This window comes from Neoarius graeffei, chromosome 9, assembly GCF_027579695.1.
Source record: "Neoarius graeffei isolate fNeoGra1 chromosome 9, fNeoGra1.pri, whole genome shotgun sequence".
In the NCBI taxonomy this organism is placed as follows: Eukaryota; Metazoa; Chordata; class Actinopteri; order Siluriformes; family Ariidae; genus Neoarius; species Neoarius graeffei.
The window spans coordinates 40047569-40065410 of NC_083577.1; the positions used below are offsets into that span (position 1 = coordinate 40047569).

Consider the following 17842-nt stretch of genomic DNA (forward strand, 5'->3'; position numbering starts at 1 on the left):
ACTATTCACAGTAACAGACATTTTCAGCAAGGGTGCCCAAACTTTTGCATGCCACTCTTTCTATCTATCAGTTATAAGAGGAGTCTCGGGTTTTTTTTTAAATATATATTATACAATTTTAATATAATATTGTTATTAAAAATGTAATCAGAAATTCAGTTTCCGTGTCCTTCAGAATCAGCCCACGTGTGAAGCCTGAGCAGGACAGAGGCGTGTCCGTGTCCGGTGTAGCGGTGCGCGAGTAGCGGTTCCACACCGCCCGTCCCTCTGAGTGTGGGTGTGTTCTTACGGCACCTTATTCCCACTCGCATTCGGACCAGCCCTTGTTTCTTGCGCGAGCGTTCTCTCCTTGCTCCGATTGGTGGATTACTCATGAGCACGAACTATTAACCAATCCTAGAGCAGGAGGCGGGACTTGTCAGAATACGGGTAAGGAAAAATAATGCAACGGAGGAACTCGAGAAAGAAGATGGCTGCGGAAGGGGGAAGAGCCTGAGCTCTTACAGATTTAATAGTCGAGGACAGACAGTCCTGGTACTGCAGGAGACGCGAAGAGGAAGCGAGTTGTGCTGGAGCGAAAACAGTGACGGTTCTCATGTTGTCTTCGTCTCTGGCTGGCTGTTATTCGGTCGGCAGTGAAGAGCTGAGCCGCTCGGCTGTGGCTAACTGCAGAGCCGAGACGAGCTAACAGTTATTGCTTCAGTATCACTGGCAGCTCCGGTGAGCCCGGCTACGAGCGGAAAATCAAGAAGGTGAGCGTTATTTTGAGGCATATTTGAGTTTTCTGCTAAGTTTCGGGTCAACCCTGGATTCAGTGACCCTTCGAGACTTGTTCGCTGGCTGGGGTTTCTGTTGAATTCGCCTCAGAGTAAAGCTAATGCTAGCTGGGGTGTTCTGTATGACAGCCGTGATTAACGTCAGCTGAATGGAAAGTGTTTACTCATCAACGAGCTAACTTTATTTCAGACTGCGTGTGGCTCTCTGGCCCTGTCTCTGTGCTGAACAGTCCTTTCTTCAGGCTCCAGTGAAACAGCAAAATCAGAATGTAGCCAGGAATTCCTAAGGGCACTCTGTGTGTGTTTTTATACCAAGTTGATTTCAGCAAGCAACCTGTTCTAACAGTGTGAAAGACAAACCCTTGAACAGGCCTCAGAAGGAGAAAACTACAGAGATTATATCTGCAGGTCACATTCCTTGAGCCAGTAAAGTGATCAAAGTTCAGTCACTCCATTATTAAAAAAAAAAAAAAAGTCAAGCACTACTGGGTACAAGCAGAAACATGTTATTACGGTACCTATTAAGCCCTATTTGGTTTGGATTAAGTTTACATGGAGGTAAATAACTGCTGTTTTTTTTCGCAGTCCGGGTTCCATAATGGCTGAATCCTTAACGACTCCTCATCTCATTATCAAATCAAATCAAGTTTATTTGTATAGTGCTTTTAAAGCACTATACATTGTCGCAAAGCAGCTTTACAGAATTTGAACGACTTAAAACACGAGCTAATTTTATCCCTAATCTATCCCCAATGAGCAAGCCTGTGGCGACGGTGGCAAGGGAAAACTCCCTCAGACGACATGAAGAAACCTCGAGAGGAACCAGACTCAAAAGGGAACCCAGCCTCATTTGGGCAACAACAGACAGCCTGACTGTAATATTAACAGTTTTAACAGGTATAACCCTCAACTGTCCTCATGGGGCCGTCCTTCACAGGAGCGGTGCGATAAAACTCCGACCAGACACAGGGCACCAGGATGGATCAAGCAGGTCCGAGGGGCAGAAGAGGCCAGCATTTCAATCCCAGGATCAACATGTAACTCAGAGGGACAGATTGGGGGGAAGAGAGAGAGAGAGAAAGAAAACACAGGTTGTTAGATATGCCCTAAAAATGACAAGTATCATCTCATTATCTGTAGCCGCTTTATCCTGTCCTACAGGGTCGCAGGCAAGCTGGAGCCTATCCCAGCTGACTACGGGCGAAAGGCGGGGTACACCCTGGACAAGTCGCCAGGTCATCACAGGGCTGATACATAGACACAGACAACCATTCACACCTACGGTCAATTTAGTCACCAGTTAACCTAACCTGCATGTCTTTGGACTGTGGGGGAAACCAGAGCACCCGGAGGAAACCCACGCGGACACGGGGAGAACATGCAAACTCCGCACAGAAAGGCCCTCACTGGCCACGGGGCTCGAACCCGGACCTTCTTGCTGTGAGGCGACAGCACTAACCATATCTATGAAGAAACTCAGTCGTCCAGGTACATAGTAATCTGTGGTTGGTTGAAGAGAGCAACCGGACTTGCTTGACGATTCTTGAAAACGTTTCGCCTCTCCTCCGAAAGGCATCCTCAGTTCTGTCTGACTACTAGGGAGTATCCAGTATTTATTCTCTCATGGATCATCATAGAATCCGAATCAGAATGCTGATGGCTGTATTGTGGGCGGCTGATAAGATGTCATAGACACCCACCTCTGTTCAGTGATGGTCGTTCCAGGGTGACAAAAATGAACGATCCACTCTGGCTAAGATGTCTGCCAGTTTTCTGGAAGTCCTCTCATACTCCTGCACTAACCACTACACCACTGTGCTGCCCTGAATGACTCCTATTTGTATAAATAGGGGACTTCATAGGTGGCAAAATGTAGTTTTTTCCTGCCATGGAAGTGCACTTGTATACCGAGGAGGAAGCAATTTGCATTACAGCCGTGAATGAGGATTCAAGACGGCGGCTCGGCTTGGTTTTCCCTTTCGGGCGCTCTCATTTTCTTTTAGAATTTGGTAAGGAAAAAAATATATTATTTACCAGCTTAAGGTCGGTCTGTATGGTGAAATACCATGACCTCGGCCCAGAGGGCCTCGCTCAGTACTTTCAAGACCTCGGTCACGGTATTTCACCATACGGACCTCCCAGCTGGTAAATAACACATTTATTATCTATCAGTCTTCCATGCTGCTTATCCTACTAAGGGTTGAAGGTGAGCTGAAGTCGATCCTAGCTGACGTCTGGTGAGAGCCGGAGTTCACCTTGGACAGGTCATGTGGGCGGCTGAGGTGCCCTTGAGCAAGACACTTAACTCCCAACTGCTCCCCGGGTGCTGTTAGCATGGCTGCCCACTGCTCTGGGTATGTGTGTGTGTGCATTCATTGCTCACATGTGTGTGTTCACTGCTTCAGATGGGTTAAATGTAGAGAGGAATTTCACAAGTGTGTGTGTGTGTGTGTGTGTGTGTGTGATGAATAAAGGTGGTGTTTACATTAGACCGTATCCGTCTCATTTTCGTCGCGGATGCACTGTCCGTGCACATTAAAATGCCGGGAAACGACTCCACAGGCGGAACAACTTGAATCCGCCAGGGCCCACGTATTCAACCCAGTTCGTATCTGATCCGGTGCTGTGTAAACATTGAGGAACGAGGAAACGCAGTGCTGAGCTCTAGCTGACGTCGTCATTGGACAACGTCACTGTGACATCCACCTTCCTGATTCGCTGGCGTTGGGATCACACACACAGCGGCTCAGTCCCGAATCACTGCTCGTGCGCGTCACTCGCGCGCTCTGTGAGCTGCGCAGGGCTGGAGTGCGCACCCTCCAGAGGGCACTCGCTGTTCAGGGCGGAGTGATTTGGAGCGCAGGAGGAAGCGCTGAGCCGCACTGAGGTTTATTTATACATTTCAACTTATTTACCTCCTTCAGGCGCTTAAACTCAGTGAGAACATGAACATCACAGCCAGGTGTGTTTATCTGCTGGAGAAGGTGTTCGCTTGCCATCCTTCCACTTGCAAGTGGTGAGTGACTTGCGCATGCCCGATATGCACTGGGATCATGTGACGTGCCGTCTAATTAGTCATGTGATTAGCGTATCCATGTATTGGCGTTGCTGTGTGCACGCGAATCGTTTTAAAAACGTTAATCTGATGATCCACTGATACGGTCTAATGTAAACACCACCAAAGTTGTGCTTTCTTTCACGAGTCTATCACTGTGTCTGTTAACACAGACAGACATTCACACCTATGGGCAATTTAGAGCAGTCAGTTGACCTAATCTGCATGTCTTTGGACTGTGGGAGTAAACCAGAGCACCTGGAGGAAACCCACGCAGGCTGGGGCAGAGCATATAAACTTCATACAGAAAGGCTTGAGTGACTAGCAGGTTAGAACCCAGAACCTGCTTGCTGTGAGGCAACAGTGCACCATTATGCTGCCCTGATGATGATGATGATGATGATGATGATGATTATTATTATTACAGGTCTCAATGTTAACTTTTGACACCGTAATGGCCTCTTTTTTTTTTTTTTTTTTTTTTTTGCTCCCTCTTGAATTTCCTTTTGCCCTAAAATTTTGTGGTATTTCGGCAAGTTTTCAAGTACATGGTTCAAGGCAAGACTGATACGTTTTCTACGGGTATAAGTGAGTTATTTAGACAAAAGTACGTTTTTAAAAATGTATATATTTCTGCAACAGAACAAGACAAGCCCTGAAAACATGAACCATAAATCAATATCGTATATGTAAGACTTGCATACAGTATGAGTATGTAATGCGTCTTTTTATGTAGAGTTTAGGACCCAAAACACACTTTGTTTTGCCTATAACAATGACTAGCAATATTGCAGAGATGAATTATAAAACTATAAAAAATATTATACCTCCCTCCCTCCTCATCTTCACTTCACATGCATGATGGCCAATGTCAAATGATAAATGGGGTAAGATATATTTATCTATGGGTTAATTCACTATGTAAATTATATATATTTACTGTAGAAAGTGTGGTTTACTATTTGAGACACAAACATGCCTTTCTATTCATTGAATGTACTTACCACTAGCTTTTTTTTTTTAATTTTTTTAAACATGTGGACATCCTGAAGTCAACCTGGGAAACGTAGAGGGCACCAGCGACCACACGTAGTGATGAAAAGCACAAATACACACACGCACCTGAAACAAGCCAATCAGAATCGCTGTTACAAATCAGGAAGAAAAAACAAAACAAAACGGTGATCACGGGGGAGGCGAGGATGCTGGTTAATACGTCTTGTTTATGTACTCGCTCAAAAGTTGTTTTTGTGCTTAAAGAAGCCGACCAAAACCGTCATTAAGTGCAAATTGTTTTATGCTTAAAGGTGTGCCCGAACAGGTCTAACTCGCTAAAATATTTCTGCCTGAGAGTCTTGGTCGGGCAAATTGGGCATTCGGGCAATGCCTGGCATTGAGGCTTGTTGTTGTTGTTATTATCCTCGCTGTGTCTCTGAGACTGCGTTCTTGTCTGAAGCAGTCCTAAAGTCCATGTCTGGAAAGAGTATTTCTTCAGTGAAGTTAAAAATGTAATGCTGATTATATATCCAAATGAATTTATAAGAACTTTATAAAGATTGAAATCTGTAAACTTTTCGCTGAGAGAACCTGCATGGAAAACGGACTCCTGGTCCGGAATGGTTGGTTGTGTTTGGGTGAGCCTCCTGTCAGTTTTTTTTTTTTTTTTTTTTAATAGATTCTCTATTGACAATTAAAAGACACTTCATGTGTTAAAGTAATGATGGCTGTTGTTTCTCTTTTACTTATTTGAGCTATTCTTGACCTAATATGGATTAAGAAAGAAAGCACAACTTTATGCATCACACACTTGTGAAATTTCCTCTCTGCATTTAACCCATCTGAAGCAGTGAACACATGCATGCATGCGCACACACACACCCAGAGCAGTGGGCAGCCATGCTAACAGCGCCCGGGGAGCAGTTGGTAGTTGGGTGCCTCACTCAAGGGCACCTCAGCCCACAGCTGTCCCATTATTAACCTAACTGCATGTCTTTGGACTGTGGGGGAAACCGGAGCACCCGGAGGAAACCCACGCAGACACGGGGAGAACATGCAAACTCCGCACAGAAAGGCCCTCGCCGGCCACTGGGTTCGAACCCAGAACCTTCTTGCTGTGAGGCGACAGCGCTAACCACTACACCACCGTGCCGCCCCAATTACTACAGTTGTAGAATAGGGCTATTTACTGTGTTATTATTTACTGTTTGATCTTCAAACACATTAAGAAGGCACAAAAAAAAAGAATTACCTTTTGACGAGGCACCTGTTAATTGAAAAGCATTCCAGGTGACGACCTCATGAAGTTGGTTAAGATAATGGCAATAGTGTGCAAAGCGTCATCAAGGTAAATGCTGGCTACTTTGAAAAATCTAAAATATGAAACTTTTTTTTAAACACTTTAGTTTCCCACATATGTTCCATGTATTATTTCATAGTTTTGATGTCTTCAATATTGTTCTACAATGTAGAAAATAATCAAAACTATGAATGAGGAGTAGGTGTGTGTGCCTGCTTTTGACTGGTGTACTGTACGTGTGATGGCCATGCGCCTTACTAATGATCAAGTCACAGTCTTTACAACAAGCAGGTAGATGATATAATAAATGCCAAAGGAGTCGGTTTGTAGTATTATCAAGTGTCGTTAGTGTGACGATCCTGCATAGGTTTGTGTGAGACACTCGGATATTTGGTGAAAAATACCGTCCTGTACAAATTGGACTTGAGTCTGTGAAACCGAAACGCTTGGCTGTTCCAGTGCCAGGTGTGACGTCTGTCTGTAGCTGGGTCACAGAGTCAACACTCATTCCTCCAGGTGTTTGTTGAAACTCCCTCAGGTAAACTGTATTTACCCTGCCAGTGCATTAGCTTTCCTTTCAGCAATGACACAAAGTCACCCTGAAGCCAGCTTTGTGTATATTTGTGTGATATTTCAGTGAAAAGTAAAAATGACACCACACTCCTACTTCAGTAGGATTTGATCAGCCAAGAAAGGTCTGTGCCACGCAAAATATTTTGAGTAAATACATCTTAAAACTGGACGGCATGGTGGCACAGCGGGTAGCGTTGCCACCTCACAGCTCTAGAGTCCACGCTGTAATCCAGTGCTTGGGCTACTGTTTGTGTGGAGCTTTGCATTTTCTCCCTGTGCCTTTGTAGGTTTCCTCTAGGGTCAATGATTAACTCTCACCTCTCACAAGTATTCCAGTAGGTGGATTGGCGACACTAAATTGCCCCTAGGTGTGAATGTGTGTGAGCATGGTGAGCCGCAATGGACAGGTGTCCTATTCATGGTGTTTTCCCACTTTACGCCCGGTATTCTAGTGCTGTGCCAACGACGACCAGGATAAAGCGTTTGCTGGAGATTAACGCACGAATAACATACCCAAATGTGTAAATACTTGCTACGAGCAACATGAGCCTTACATTCTAACTGCTAAGTAAACAGTTGTGTAAAATAAGTAAATGGATATTTACAAATGTATTAAGAGTGGAAGTACCTTATTATCTGTAGGAATAAATTTTTAAATATTTTTTATACATTTTCTCAAACATTTGAGAGTCAGGGTCCAGGCGTTGGAATGATCCAGAACTACACTGCGGAAAAAAGTGATTCTGGTTGTCAAAGGTCTCTCTGCCCGTGATGCCACGGTTTTCAGTTACTGTGACGTTTTGCTCATTTTTATAGTCATGCTGTACTCCTAAACCACATTAGCAAGTCTGTATATCTAGATTTAAGGAATGGATCATGCTTGAGGCTTATACACTGTTTGAGGATGCGTGTTTAAGGAAAAAATAAGTGCACGGTGGTGTAGCGGGTACCACCTCACAGCTCCATGGTCCCTGGTTCAAGCCTGAGCTCAGATTACTGTTACCCCTTTTCCACCAAATCAGTTCCAGGGCTGGTTCGGAGCCGGTGCTGGTTCACAACTCGTTCAACTTGCGAGCCAGCTGAGAACCAGCTTACTTTTCCATCGCTCGCGGTGCTAAGTGGAGCCACGTCATTACGTCGCTGTATACGGAAGTTGCGGCGCTACGTTTACATAAACCTTGGCGCAAATATCGAAGCAAAAACAACACGGAAGAAGCAGCAACAATAATAATGGATGACTTCGCATTTGTACAGCTGCTCCTTCTCGTCGCTTAAAAATGGCGATCTTTTGCGGTCTTATTGTTGTTGGTCTTAACAACTCCGCCCCCCGCTGACGTAAGCGGTTCTTTCCTCTGGCCCAGCAGAGAGTTGGTGCTAGCCTGGAACCGTTTTTCCTGGCCCCAGAGCCAGTTCTTTGTCAGTGGAAACAGAAAACCCGGTTCCAAACTAAGCACTGGCCCCGAACCAGCTCTGGAACTGCTTTGGTGGAAAAGGGGCATGTGTGGTTTTCCTCCAGGTTCTCTGGTTTCCTCCCTTCTCTCAAAAACATGCCAGTAATACCCTTTTTCCACCAACAGGGAACAGGTTCCATTCTGGTTCGCGCACCAGAATTTCGACCAAAAATATCAGAATCTGAAAAGTTGGTATCAAAAGTTAGTTTTTTGCCCCCCCCCCCCGTGAACTGTGACATCAGTGGATAGGAAGCAGAGCATCGCAATGTAGAATAGTCACTGAACAAATGTACAACGAAATTTAGTTCATCATAGGTGCGCAAAGCCGCTGCATACGTGCACTTCAGCCCAAGGCCGTCCCATGTTAACCTAACTGCGTGTATTTGGACTGTGGGTGAAACCGGAGCACCTGGAGGAAATCCACGCAGACACGGGGAGAACATGCAAACTCTACACAGAAAAGCCGCCGTTGGGCTCGAACCCAGAACTTTCTTGCTGTGAGGCGACAGTGCTAACCACTACGCCACCGTGCTGCCAACCAACAAAAAAAGATAAATCTTCAGAAAAATGGAATGAATTGATTAGTGGTTCAGTTGAAAACTGGTGAAGATGTGGGCTGGTTTGCTGGCTGGCACCAAGGTTCAAGGAATCCTGAACAGAACCGGTTCAAGAACCCGTTCCCTGTTGGTTGAAAAGGGGTATAAGTGGATTAGCTAGGAGTAGTGTGTGTGCGTGCGTGCGTGCATGGTGCCCTGCGATGGCCTGGCAAGTCAGTGTTCTCACCTCACACCCAGTTTTCATGGAAGAGGCCACCATGACCCAGACCAGGATAAAGCGGTTACTGAAAGTGAGGGCGTGAAAGTGGACTTCAGTTACTTTTTAAGTACATTAATCACTTGGCTTCAGTGCAAAACAACAGAAACAAACTTCAGACACCCGATTTACTACATTTACGTTCCTTTGGAGATGCCGAGTATTTTCTGATTTCTTTTGCAGACCTGCACGTCACCTAAGGCGATGTGCACATGCAGGCGAAATCTGAAGTGTTTAATGGATTGCCACTAGTTGTACTGTTTATTTTCTAAAACTAGATGCTGTCTTTTAGTCCTTGCAGAGTAAAGTTCGTTGTTTCTAAACTAATTGCCCTTCCCTTTGAGCAAGTCAAGTCCGAACTTGAGTGCTGTCAGTGAGTAAGCAGAGATGAGTAAGGACGGGTGGACGCCTTTGCTTGGCTTGACTATGTTCCACTTGACAGTTTTCGAGCATGCCTGAGGGGAAGCTGATCAACTTGGAAACTCGGGCTAAAGTGCATGTCTCTCTCTGTCACCGTTCTGCCACGCAAGTCTTTTGCAAACTCCTCTTGCATCTTCTCCCACACGCAGCATGAGGCTAGTATTGCAAGCGAGGCACATGGTGAGTCATGTTGGAGCCCTGCAGTTCATAATGGCTTTGCTTCCTTGTGGAGCGTAATAGCTGTGTGCCATAAAACCATGCACAAACATAATGCTCTTAGAACCAAAACCACACAACGAAGCACTGGCTGTTCTAGATAGCTCTGTCGTAATGTTTAACACAAATGCACAAGAGGCCAAAGGGTAGGAGTCATTCGTGCCTTTTGAAGTTGCTGGACCTTTCTGGGTTTTTTTTTTTTGGACTTTGGTCACTTACTGACTTGTGGAATGTGACCTGCGGTTATAATAATCACCTGCTCCTTTACCTTTAACTAGAGATGGCAACAATCTCATTATCAGGCCAGTACCAGAAAAAGTAGATCGTGGAGAAAACGTACTGGATCCTGTAACAAATGGCAAAAATTTGGAATTGAATTTTTTTTTTTTTTTGGAACTAGGGTCATTTTGTTTAGGATTGATTTTATTATATTTATTGTATTTACAATAAATGATTTTGTGTGAAAGTTTAATTGTGAAATGCTTCATTTATTGGCTGGTTCTCAACTGCTGTGTCTGAAATTACTCACTCAGGTGGGGTTTACATTAGACCGTATCAGCGGATCATCAGATTAACGTTTTTAAAACGATTAGTGTGCACACAGCAACACCAATACACGATTCGCGTGCACACAGCAACGCCAATACACGGATACGCTCAGCTCCGCAGGCATCCTGTGCTCCAAATCACTCCGCCCTGAACAGCGAGTGCCCTCTGGAGGGTGCGCACTCCGGCCCTGCGCAGCTCACAGAGCGCGTGAGTGAAGTGCACAAGCAGTGATTCGGGACTGAGCCGCTGTGTGTGTGATCCCAGCGCACATCACTTACCACTTGCAAGTGGAAGGATGGCAAGCCTAAAGACAATCATAACTACACAATGGGCAGTATTTGCATCAGTATTTGCAGTATTTTCATACTTTTATACTCTTTAATGAAAGGTGATACAAGGCGGAAGTCCGCGCCGTTTTTCAGCAGTCGCGTCACATGACCAACGCCAGCGAATCAGGAAGGTGGATGTCACAGTGACGTCGTCCAATGACGACGCTAGCTAGAGCTCAGCACAGCGTATCCGCGTATTCTCAATGTTTACACAGCACCGGACCAGACACGATCTGGATTGAATACGTGGACCCTGGCGGATTCCCGTTTCCCGGCGTTTCCAGGCGATTTAATGTAAACGGACAGTGCATCCGCGAAGAAAACGAGACAGATACGGTCTAATGTAAACTTGGCCTCATTCACTCCTCCCTACTCACTATCTATAGAATTCTATATAGAGGACGATATAGCGAGCTCATTGGTAAAATGAAAAAACACTTTCAGACACTACTCCGCTGCACCGTTATTCACGTCGCACATTTAAAACATGCCAGATCAGTCAGCTGGTGGGTTTTCAAAATAATAAATACTTGCATGTATTTTTGTGATAGAGATATATTCTACTGAGCGTATTTCCTACATTAATAAATACAAAGTGCTTTGTGTCTGCTGCATCTTTTTAGTTGTTTTGAATCAAGGCTGAGTATTTTCTTCTTTGCCGCTGCCTTTTATTAAATCAAATTTGAGGTTTTTGATTTGATTTCTTTCAGCATGATCGCAATGCATGATGGGATATATTGCTTGGTTAGTGACCAATTGTACAGTACGCTCCTTTTCACGGTGCATTGTGGGATACTGTGAGTCCACTATATAGGGTGTAATAATTCTCATTGTACATTCGGACAGCACTATAAAATGGCGAACTCACTATCTAGTCCATTATGTAGTGAGTGATTTCGGACACAGCGAGGGTTTCACTATTTGTAAGTGGTATTATGCCATCTCTAACCCTTATGCTAGAATGAACAAGAACAAGAATGAGCTCCCTTATAGTAATTAGCTTTAAAAAAAAAAAACCCTTCACCCCCCCTTCTTTTGCTATATACTTTATAATGTTCCTCCGTTTTCCATAATTACAGGGTCAGCTGTTGTGTATGATGTGCAGTATGTTGTTGGAAGGCCCTTCTCCGTCGCAGCCACTGCGCCACTGTAAAAGCAGGCCGCTAGCAGAAAATAGCTGGATCCTTTGACACACATGCTACCCAGAGACTCCTCTTTGTTGCCCGTGACCTTTCCTGACTCTGCGCCATTTTTTCAGTGACCCAGTCAGTAGCTTGTGCTGCGATCTGTGTGAGGCTGTAGTGTGACTTAACCGACTCTGGATTCTGCAGTGACCTGCTATTATCAGACCTCTAGTTAATGATTTATTATGACTTGAGAAAGGAAATGACTTTGTAAGAAAGAGCGTTCTCTGAATTTTTACTTCCTTTCAGATATAGAAGCTATTCATAGCTCTGTAGAATGCATAGCCTATACTGTAGTTACATATGTATAACACGCACTTGCGAAACCTAAGGTGTCTTTTTTTTTTTTTTTAAATAAATCTGTATACCAATTTAACTTTACCTGCGTATAGGTCTGTTATCTTGGTAGGTTGTTGCTTTCTTTACTGGCAAACATACCGAATAGTACCTTTTGGTAGATACCTTTTCTTCAAAAAATCTGGAGGATATTTATTTTTTGAGGTGTTAAGGCCAATTTATGCTGACAACCCAGTCCTCGCAGATAGCGTCGCAGACAGTGTCTGCGTAGCCCCCCCCCCCCACCTTCGCAGACGCTCTGCGCGCACCTCCCAAAAATTGTGACCACCGCAGAAGCCTCGCAGACAGCGTCGCAGACAAGAGGGCTCCGATTGGTCCACTCTACATCCGCTGTACACGCACTTCCGCTTCCCTACTTTCCCGGTTTGGTTTGTTTTCACTACCGGCATTTTTAAAAACACGAGCGGAGATGGAGCAGCATGAAGAGTGGTTGACTGAGGAAGTGAGGAAGTATGTACATCTATACGACTCCAGTTCTAGTCATTATAAAAAAAAAAAAAAAGTTCTAGTCATTATAAGTAACCGGAGGATAAACACTCCACTAACCACACCCACCAACTACTCCTAGCGACTTCGCGCCCCCTTGCATTGTGGTGGTGAATAACATCGCGCACGCCTATACTCCCCGCTCAACGATAAATTACAACTGTCTGCGAAAAGCTATCTGCGAAAGCCTTGTCGCAAGAGCATGCAGAGGCCTTTACTCGGTCATGTAGGCAGGGCCGCGTTAACCCTTGCTGAGGCCCTGGGCAGACACACCCCCGAGGCCCCACTCCCGCCTGTTGTCAACTGCGCTCAGCAAATTCACCCCCTCAGACGCGCCTGTCTAACTAGACACAGAAACTTAAATGATGACAGTGGCACAATTAGAAATACTATTGAACGATAAAACTTTTATATCCATCAACACCTATTTAATGGAGAAAAAGCAATGGTGAAATAGGCAACTGCATGGTGAAAAAATCCATCAGACATCACGGTTAACAAGTCTGGTTAACTAAAGTTTAGCCTCAAGAAGCCTTTGAATGAGTGAGTCAATGAACAACATGTCAAGAGCATAACCTCGGCCTACAACAGTTTCTTTAGTATTCAGAACAAGAACATTCATTTGGTATATAACCGTTCGTTTTCATTTTGGAATCCAGGCGACTTTTAACTTGTGAAAACAAAGAGCGATAACAAAGAAAGAAAAATATCTTGCTTCTCAGAAATAAATCTCAAAATGTTAGGCTATGTGAAACATTTCATCCTTTCACACACGTAATGTCCCAAACAGCAGTGGCACACAGCTTTGCGCATTCAGTTTGACAGCCATGGGTCAACTTACAAGGGCACTTTCCTACTTTTCTGGAAAGCGAAGTCATTAATTAAATCACTGAACTCAAGCTGGCGTAGCGTGTGAAGACATGGTGGACAGTGACGGGTGATTTATGCGACGGGACAAGGTGGGCTTCCTTACGGGTGGCGAAATGCATCAAAAATGTTATATGATCAAAACTTCTGAAAATATCGTTTCATATTTTCCGATCTCGCTACCTCCGAGGCCCCCTAGTGGCCGAGGCCCTGGGCAGCTGTCCATGAAGCCCATTAGGATAACGCGTCCTTGCACGTAGGTCAAACTAGCACTTCATTCCTGTGTAGTTGTGTTTTTATACAGACCATCGACTGTAGAAAACATGGACGGTGTGGATCTGTTGCCTCCCATTCTATATAAATGAAGCCCAAAATCCTTTGCCGTGTTGTCGTCATATTTGGAGCCAGAGTCTGCGCAGTAGAGACGAGAGTCGAAGGTACAGGCACAGCTACTCCTTTCGTAGTCCCACCCCCTTTCTCCCAATGTACAGTGGTAGAAATGATCCGATGAATACAGTCTCAAATTCTCTGTATTCCATCTACCCAGAGAGCTTAAATAGTTTCAGCTGGAGATATTTCATTAATACGGACGTGTCTAGGAAGGACGTTTAGTACATGAACATGACCTGGAAATTCAGACATTTGATGCGACCTAATGTTAGCCATTCAATATAGTGCGTTAATAACTCCTCATTTGGGACACATGGCTATTCCGAGCATGCTGTAAGCTAACTAGCCTACTCATAAAATCCATGTTAATGTTACTGGTAGTGTATGTGTTCACTGATGAACTAATGGCTTTTGTGCAGATTTTGATAGCTGGCTGACTGGATGCAATTAAAGTGCATATCACGGGTAAATTCAGGAGCGAGATCAATGTAATTCTCCGATTTTATGTTAAACTTTTGGTTAAATATCTGTAACATTCTGCATTCTCTGCAATTTTTTTTTACCTTGCGCAATACCAGAAAAATTCTGTTGAAATCAAGCCATTTGAGGTGAATTGGTCCGCCTCTGAAAAAACTTGGCATTTGGATTTCCCGGCAAACATTGATTTTTTGTGACGTCATCTGCAGGACGCCTCCTTCTGAATCCTACGTCAGCGCTGGTTTGTTTATGAGAAAACGACCTGGTGGTTTTCTGCAAATTTCTTCAACGTTATCGCGTGCTTATTAAAATTAGGGCTGGGTATCACCAGATACCTCACGATACGATACTATGGCGATATTTTGCCCACGATAACGATAATATCACGGTTCAGTGATAATCGATATATTGCAAGAAATTTCAACCACATCACGATATCTGTGTCACTGAAGAAAATCAGAATTTATTGACCACTGTAAAATTACATTTCACATACATAACTACACACTCTTGCCAGACATATATTTGTCTCTATTCCACTGCTGGCAAAACCAAGAGTTGCTTCACTACAACATACAGAAAATTCCCATTTCTGTGCTCGTATTCTCAACTTTTCTGTAAGCATGGACACGTCAGTGCTGCTTAACAAGCAGAATCAAATTGTTTTATGAAAACTTAAAACTTGCACTGCAGACTGCACATACATTTCAGTGCTAACACTAATATCAATTTGTTCTTTGTAAACCTGAGAACACTTAACTTGTGCTTAGTACTTGTGTAAAGTTTAATCCAAACCTGTACTGTGAGCACACATTTCAAAACTGCATGTTCTTCAGGAAGAGCAACTGGTCAGCATGCTCAGAGGTGAGACAGCTCCTCTGAGAGCTGATTATGTCACCTGCAGTAGAAATTGAATATCTAATTGGAGCGAAACAGGTGTTGCAAAGTGCGTACTCTTTGTCCAGCTCACTTTTTTTTTTTTTTCTCCTTTCCTTTGGAATCCAAAGTGCCTCCAAACATCTGCCTTAAAGTTCGGCAGCATCTCTAGGTTTACATTAACAGCCATGCTTGCTTGTTTTTTTTTTCCTCACTGCAACCACCGGGAAAAAAAGAGAAGACGAAGAGTGCCTTGCTGTGAGATAGCAGCACAGCGACACCTTACGGAGAGGAGGTGCGGAAGTCGTACTGGATTTACAACCCGTCTGAAACATGATTTATTATTTGAAAAAATATCGATATTCAAATTTTGAGTATCGATATTGAATCGGAAGACAAAGTATCGCGATATATCGCTGTATCGATATTTTTGCCCACCCCTAATTAAAATGGTTAACAGATGTATCGTAGGAGGGTGTAGCAACACCAATCTTGATGGGATTAGTGCTCATCGTTTCCCAAAAGACCGGACAATGAGAGAGAAACGGGAGCGCTTGGTCTACACAGGCTGTGCACTGAAACCGTGCAAAGCTCTCGCAGCCTGCTGGTGCTTCTGCAGATGACGTCACGAATCTGGCTCCAGACTCCCTTGGGATTTTTCCAGACGCGTTTTGTTTTATTTTTTTTCTGCTGTAGACAGATGGCCTTGTGCAAAAGTACCCTTCTGGATGAGTGTGTATACTTTCATATAAAAAAACTCACAAAATTGGTCCAGAATATGCCCTTTAATACTGGAATAATATCACTATCAAGATGGATATGTGGCAAGGTAACGAGAACAATTAAACTCGCCTTTGCATATTAAACCTCTTGATGTTTCTAATAAAATGGCTAATAGTTTGTATTAGTGCATACGTGCAGAAATAAGTCGATATATGTAATGAACAGACAGGGCATGATGTATGTGCTGTAGCCGGTTTCTTCTGGCCAATCACATCATTCCCAAGTGTCGTCACACCCGCTTACAATGTAGTAGAATGATGTTTTAAAACCTAATTTCTGATGAAATTAAAAATGTGCAGCTTAGGGAAAACTAACTGTTCAAATTGGACAGTGTAAATGGGAAGATAGTTTAGATGAGAAATCACAAGGAAAAGAGGTTTGTTTGTTTGTTTGTTTTGTCATAGAGACACATGGGGATGGGTGGTGCTAAAAACTGTACTGCAGCCAGCCAGCAGGGGCGCTAGACCTGTCCTGGCTCCACTTTTTGGCTTCACGATACACTGTCCATGTCTTCTACAGTCGATGATTGATAGACAGATCATCTACTCTGGGTTGGATACCCAGACTCTACAGCCTAATATAGATCAGTATAGTGACTTTCAGGGCTTTCGGAGTCACTGTGGTGTACAGAATCAACCCAGACCACTAAACAAATCAGCTGGTACATTTCAGCATGTGCATCGTTTCTCTGTGTGTTTCTGTGAGGAGTGGCAAACCCTAGCTGCAAAACACTTGACTCTGAATTATTCAGCATATGTCAAGTCATGATGCAGAATGCAGGCAGCACTGAGCAGGAAGTGAAGAAAGCAAAGCTTCAGATAATCAGGCAAAATCAAGGCTGTTCCAGTCACTCTAATGTAGATGTTTAGGCACTCCTGATGAGTGTATGAGCAAAATGTTTGCAAAAGGGCACAAAATCAACCTGAATAGAATAATGTTGTTATAGCATATGAGCCATCGAATCGTGTAGTGTCGTGCATTTCGTGTCAGTAAATTGCCTTGTGACTGTGATGGCAATAATGAGATGTACATTTCAGTTGTGAATACATATTTGACACCGCATGCCATGCGCCATAAACAACACCACGGCATTTATTATGGTGCGATTCTGCTGGGTGTCTGGTGGACAGCAGTGAAGCAGCACTTCCACTTTACATCATTACTATATAGTTACAGTCCAGTATCAAACTTGATGTATGTCAAACAGTTGTCTGGTTACATCAGTCATGTCCACGTGCTTTGGAGCTCTGAGCATGCAGCCGCAGAGTGCAAAATACGCACAAGCCAGTAGGACTAATTGCCATGCACATGTTCCCGATTAGAGCGCAATCACAGCGTGTACATATAAGGACTCTCAGTAACACGCAGACTTTGCAAAACCCTTGTATTTTGTATCACTTTTTTGGTTTTTGGACTGTGAGTATTGTATTACCTCTGATATCCTGTCTGTGCCTCACTCGACCACTGCCTGTTTTTCAACTCTGCCTTTGTCTACATTTTGGATCTGTTTGCTAGCGCGCTTTCAATAAAACTCCTCTTCCTGTGATTTGCATCCGTCTACCGCCCTTACATAACAGAAGCTGTCAATTGTCCAACAGGCTAGTGGACTAAACTGTTTTATCTAGTTTTATATGAAACGGTCGTGAATATTTTCTGTAAAACGTGTTAGTAAATAATCCCACGTCAGGCTTTCGTCTAAACGGGGGAACAGGGGCGCTGCGCCCTCTTACTCTCGGCGTGCGCCCCTTTACCGACTCCGTGAAAACATCCCAGCAACACTGTGACAATGTGTCTGATCATCAAATACGTTATAATTGCTCCAAAAATATTCCAATCATAGTAGATACACCGCCAGACGGTGCAAAAACAATCCGAATTGGTGTTTTCCAGACTGAGGCGCCATGTTGTTTAGTTGTTTACTTGTCGCGGCTGCTCTCGCGAGAT

At 44.0% G+C, this 17842-nt stretch overlaps 1 protein-coding gene across 5 annotated transcripts in view; it reads left to right on the top strand.

Moving 5' to 3' along the window:
• Nucleotides 1-464: 464 nt before the first annotated feature.
• The window catches only part of fhip1b (FHF complex subunit HOOK interacting protein 1B), a 105748-nt gene continuing 88370 nt past the window's right edge, over nucleotides 465-17842 (top strand). For all 5 annotated transcript variants that reach the window (XR_009655351.1, XM_060929473.1, XM_060929475.1 and 2 more), the window contains exon 1: nucleotides 465-752. The gene's annotated coding sequence lies outside the window, so the exon portion shown is untranslated. The remainder of the gene's footprint in view (nucleotides 753-17842) is intronic.